The sequence below is a fragment of the Cervus elaphus genome, chromosome 15 (assembly GCF_910594005.1).
Source record: "Cervus elaphus chromosome 15, mCerEla1.1, whole genome shotgun sequence".
NCBI lineage: Eukaryota > Metazoa > Chordata > Mammalia > Artiodactyla > Cervidae > Cervus > Cervus elaphus.
In genome coordinates, this window is record NC_057829.1 from 79452463 (window position 1) to 79458755 (window position 6293).

Below are 6293 nucleotides of genomic sequence, written 5' to 3' on the forward strand. Positions count from 1 at the left end.
TTACAAAAGTCAAACAATTTATTAATATTAGCTCTCACTCAAGTGCAACAACAAAACAGGCAGGCTTACAACTCTGAGGAGCCAAGAGACAAACCCAATCAATATTTGTGCCAGTAATAAGAGAAAGCATTTTTAGCTATAATTTGATAAAACATCTAGCTGGTCCTCTTAACCAGGATTCCTCTCTTCTTTGCTGCCCTCTATGTGGAAAATACATTTAACTTTTTCTTTGTTCATAATAAATGCAATTACTATATTTATTTTGCCCCTTTCATATTAAGAAAACCTGGCCTTTGTTGAATATTTTATATGCATTCATTTTGCTTTATGAGCCCCGTAATTATGTCACAAAAATACTCTTTAAGTTGTATCTATTTCTATAAAGTTAAAAAGTATCTATTTAAAAATGGCAAAATAGCTTGCTTAAAAGAATTTCTTTTGCCTGATTTTTTCCTTTTCTCCTTACAGTCTGAACTCTCTGGATTAATTGCCCTGTTTCCAGTTTCATTCTGCCTGTACAGAAATCGTGTGTCTACACCCAGAAAAATACCAATTAAACTGCCGGCAGCAGCATCTCCAACAGGATCTTTTGGTCTTGTGTCAAAGCCCTTTGAACAAATGACCAGAAGGCTGAATCGAGAACAGCCTTTGACAGGATGCCAGTTTTGAACACTCACTTTATGACTATGACTCCAGCTTCCTGCTACACTTGGGAAGCAAGAGAGAAATAACACATCAACTTTATAATTTTGTGAAAATGGTTAAGGTTTAAAGGCCACTAATATTGTTCTAAGGCGGGGGGGGGGGGTCCCCTTATCATTTAATTCAATTCCATCTGAATTCCTGTACAAAGCTAAATGTAGGTTTTCAGACAATAGCACCAAACTGCAAAAAATGCTACATTTTCCTTTTCCTTAGTTTCTTTGGTAATAATGACATCATTTACTATGATTGGGGCACAGCAGGAAGATGGTCACATGATTTTTAAATTTAAATCATAGCAATTCTGAAGAAATGACAATACTTGTCAATGGGGGGAAAAATGGGCTCAGAGAGGTTAAGTAACTTGTACAAGGTCACACAGCTGGGAACTGGAAGAACCAGGACTTGAATCCATGGGGTCTGATTCAAGACCCAATACTTCCAGATCATCTTGACAGCATCCACTATCAACCTATTCCTGGGTTAAGCTGTAGTCATTCTCTTCATGACACAATCCATGAAGAAATCTTTTAGAGCAATGGTTCTCAACCTTGGCTGCACATTAATATCACATTAAAAAAAAAAATACCCATCCTTGGGTCGCATCACTGGAGATTCCATTTTAAGGACCCAGGCATCAGTATTTTTCAATACTATAGCAGTGAATAAAATAGGCAATCCTTCTTGTGATACTTAATTCTAATGGTGCTAAAATTCTAGTAGAATCTAGTAGAATCCCTCGGTAATTCTAGTGGATAGCCCTGACTGAGAACCAGTGATCAAGAGATTACCACCTTTACCAAGGCTCCTTTCTCTAAGCTCAGTGAGAGGAACCCAACTGGCTTCTCTAGAGAGGATGGCTAAGAGTCTTGCAAAAGATGACATGAGGCATCAGAATCTGCCAGAAAGTTCTAGATTTGAGAGGCAGTAGAGCACAGTAAGAAATGTGTGGCACTGGTATCAGCCAGACCTTGGTTCAAATTCCATCTCTACTCTTTATTCACTGTATACTCTTTATTAACTGTGTAACCTTGGGCCAATAACTTACCTTTTGTGACTGTTCTGCAGATTCAATGGGATGATACAAGGAAAGACCCAGGCATATAAAAGTGATCCATCAATGATAGTTGCTGTTGGTTTCTGTGGGTTTTGTTGTTGTTAGTACTATTACACTAGAAATGACTATTGCCAGGAGGCATCAGTAATGAAAAAATTGAGTTAGGAAAAACATTTTTTATTAGTCAAATCATTCCTACTTTTATTACTTAGCATTTCATTTACAGCTATTTATATTGCAATTAGCTTGGCAATCATATTTCTCATTTATGACAACTGGGTGAGGAAGGGTTACATTATTACTCCCATTTTCTAGATGAGGAAAATGCAACATCTCCATCTATTCTGTCTCCAGCTCCTATGATTCTATGATTAAAGGCACCTGCAATCATGTTCATTAGTTCCCTATGAAAAATGATATTCCACACAGATGGGAACGGCAGGAAAGAAGAATTAACAAGCACTTGATAGCAACCCTGAAATAACATCTAAATAATCACTTTTGAAGATTAAAGTCATGGCAAACAGGTTCTAATCTATATAAAGGTGTTGGAAAGGACTAAGGAAAAATGAACAAATACATCTTTATTCATCCCCATTCATTTAAGAGATGTCTGACATAGCTTAGAAAATCTTTTTGAAATGCAGACTGAAAAATGGTTAATTTCCTCTACAAAGGATCTTCAATTAGCAGATAGGAACAGACTAACAAGTCCTGGTATTTTATCTTGACTCAGAGCTACACAAGTAGTACAGAGCTGAGATGAAGAGAGCCAATTCAGTGCTTCTCAATCAAGGTCCATAAGAAACCCATGGACGTGGGCAAGTGGCCTGTGATTCCAAACGCACACCAAACACCACCCCCGCAACACTGAAGAATGGCTTGCCTGTAAATGTATTTTTGTCATATGTACAAAATTTCCATGAATGAAATACAAATGCCTCTAGAGGGACCACTGAATTCATAGACACTATGACAATCACAGCCACTGTTACATGGGTTGTGGAGGGGGAGGGGGAGGGGGCTGTCTCAATTTTTTGTTGTTTTTTAAAAGGAGTCTTCATAATGAAAAAGGTTAGGAAACACTGATTTAGTTCAACCCTCTCATTTCATTCATGAGGTCCCAGAAGATCATGGAGATTGCTGGGACTCCAATCTGAGTTTTCTAAATCCCAGACAAATGGTCCTTGTCCCACACTGTCCATCCTTTCCAATGAGGAAAATCTAACAATGGGGCAGTCGCCCCATTCTCTAAAAGAGGAGAGTATAGTTCTACCCTCTCTTGCTGGATATGTTCCAGAACATTCTATATCACCTGAGCTTTTCCTTCCCTTCATTTCCCTCCCCTCATGTATTCCCCAGTTTACATCTTTAGGGTGAGCCGTGCTCAATCTTTTTCAAGTTCTGATGCTCTGCAAGTGCCCTTGGACATTTAGTCTCAAGATGAAATGGAAATACAGTCACCAAGGTACTGACACAAGACATGGGTTAAGTCTATAACATATGTATATGCATAAATGTATTTTACAGCTATAACCCTAATATTTCTAATATCTATGGAAAAGAAGAAAATTGGAATATTAATGAATAATAATTGTATTTACTCTGGATCTGTCAACACCAATAGGCTATTAAACCCCCAGCATACCAACTTTTCAAAATGCCTTCACATCTATTATTATTTCAGTTCAGTGTCCCAATGGTTCACTAGGATGTAAGTGCTACTGAAGTGCCAAGAGAACTTAAGTGGCACGAAGAGAAGAAATGTTACCCATTTTATTCACTGTGTTTCCCCCAGGGCCTAGAACAGTGCCTGACACATGGTAAGCATTAAATAAATATCAGCTGATTGAGTGAATGAGGGAAGCAAATAAGGAGGTAGATTTACTTACTTATTAAGCCTGCCTGTAGTTTTTATGTGAGAAGATGGAATGATCCATAAGGGAAGAACTGAATTCCTAAAAGGATCTTTTGTCTTCAATTCTCCTACAACATTTGATCTAATATCTTTCTCTCAAATATTTTTAACGTAACGCCTCAAAGTGACAGAAGTGATACACTTATTTCAGGGAAATCAGATACTACCAATATATAAAAGAAGAAAATAAAAGACCCCATCACCTAAGGATGACACAATTAACATGCAAATGTATATGTTTTTAGTATTTAACCTGTGCATATGTACACACACATCTAACAGAGTCCCCAAATTTTCGGCACTAGACTCTGGGATGTGCACCTTTTTCTTCTTTTCTTTTTCCTCTAAGTCTTTTTCATTTGTTCCCCCTGTCCTAGATAAATTCATTCCTGAATATTTAGGTCCTGAGTTCAAGATGACTGGTTTATCTTTTCCTTCCAGAGGATTTATCTATTCTTATTAAACTGTAAATTCTTTGCGGATGCCTTATCTGCATCATCAGTCCTCCATTCCCTCTGGAATACCCCAAGCTCCACACAGCTAAAACCAAATGCACCATGTTCCCTTCATCAAAACTAGATCACTCTCTCACTTACCACATTTCTGTCGACCTAAAAAGAATTCTACATGTTATCCTCTGGAGTCATCTTTGGTGACCCAATCTTACATCCAACCACCCAGTGATTTTCATCCTCCCTTCCTATTACCTATCTCATCCTTCTCTTCCATTGCTACCATCACTGTTGAGGCTCTTACATCTATGTTTTTTGTTTTTTTTTAATAACCACTCACCAAGCCTACCCACTGCTGCCAGTTAACCTCCTCCAACACCACTTCCATCTTGCCCAGTCTATATTTACAAGGTTGGGGGTGCTCCCCACTCTTACAGAATGGTATTCCAGTTCCTTCATGATCTCACCTCAGACTACTTTTCCATTCTTATTTCTCATTGTTCCTGAAAATAGAGGCTTTGCTCAAGCCAGCCTGGTGTACTCATTACTCACCCATTAACCACAAAACCTTTATGAGTTAAGTGTTTATTATGTGTAAAATACATCCATTCATTCAACACATTTACTGAGTATCTATCATGTCAGATAAAGTACTGATGCTGGAAATGCAATGGTGAACAAGACAAAACAAGTCCCTGTCCTCAAAAAATTAATAGGCCAGTAGGTCATAGAGGGAAGGCTCTGAGACATCATGGTCCCAGCCCAGGATGCTTCCAATCTTCCAGTGAGACATCACACGAGTCAAGACATCCCTGAGGGCTGAACCCTGTGGCTCACACTGCAAGCAGGGAAGGAGTTCAGAAGGAAGGAAGGGCTGGCCACAGTGAGAGCTAAAGTGTGGGACATGGCTTTTTTGAAGATGTGGGACTCAATAGGAATTAAAGGATGGGTGCATGAGAGAAGGGGGAGGCTTCCATCTAAAGAGATACGGGGAAAGGTGCATGGAGGAATGGGAACAGCAGCAACAGCAATAGCTTATCTGAATAAAAGTTCCCTCAACACCTATTCATGTTCTGTCCCTGTGGGAGGCCCAGTCTCTGCTGTACTTGTGAAGATGACTCAGACTTGGCTCCACCATGGAGGAATTTCCATCTACCAAGGACAAGGTAGGCCCAGGATGATCAATCACAACCCAGAAAGTGAGATGTTCCATTAGCAGCAGTCCCCAACCTTTATGCACCAGGGAGGGGTTTTGTGGAAGACAATTTTTTCAAGGACTGGAGGTGGGGGGATGGTTTTGGGGTGATTCAAGCACATTACATTTATTGTGCACTTTGTTTCAATTATTACTATCTCAGCTCCACCCCAGATCATCAGGCATTAGATCCCAGAGGTTGGAGACTCCTGCATTAGAGAACTGGAGAAAACACCCACAGAATTCAGAAGGAGGTACACCTCTGGGTTCCTTAACAGTATTCATAGAATTTTTATATAAATTTATTTTTATACAAATACCGACCTCTATTGAAAATAACTATCTTGTTTCAAAGTGTTTTCTCACTTTCTCATTTTATTCTGACTTGTGAGTTAGAATAGTTAAGATTAGTTAGTAGTTAGTAGCAGAGTAGTTAAGATTGTTTTCCAGATGAGCAAAAGTGCAGCATGAATGTTTTAAATGGTCTGCTTAGGCCAGGAACAAGGACAGAGGGGAACAAGGACATCGGGTCCATCTCAGCCCTTATCTGCAGCAGAAGAATCTAGAGCAGAGGACGCATATTAAGAAGCTGTGTAAGTGCACGGGACACCTGGCAGGTGTAATGAAGCCAAGCAGGCAGTCTGGATTTAAAAGGGGCAAGACGCAGGCAGCCTCTGAAGAAGGTTCTGGAGAAGGAACGTGACCCAATGACAGTTCTCCCTTCCTGCTTCTCCTACTCAAGGCTTGCCTGTTAACACCTCCACCCTAGGCCGGCCCTTAAGGTACATCCCAAATTGGTGGGGGGGGGGGGGGCACATTGTTCTTCCTTCTACGGTAAAATTTCACCCCACTAGTCTCCCAGAGGAGGGCGAGAGGCCGGATCTCTCCTGGAGATCGCGGTATCCACAGCCAGCACACTGCACGGCTCAGGGCAGGTAAACGTCAGCCTAATGAACGAACTGCGCGGAG

At 40.2% G+C, this 6293-nt stretch overlaps 1 long non-coding RNA gene across 2 annotated transcripts in view; it reads right to left on the bottom strand.

Annotated features, from left to right (window-relative positions):
- The window catches only part of LOC122708773, a 29239-nt gene that overhangs the window by 22271 nt on the left and 675 nt on the right, over window positions 1-6293 (bottom strand). The window lies entirely within an intron of this gene.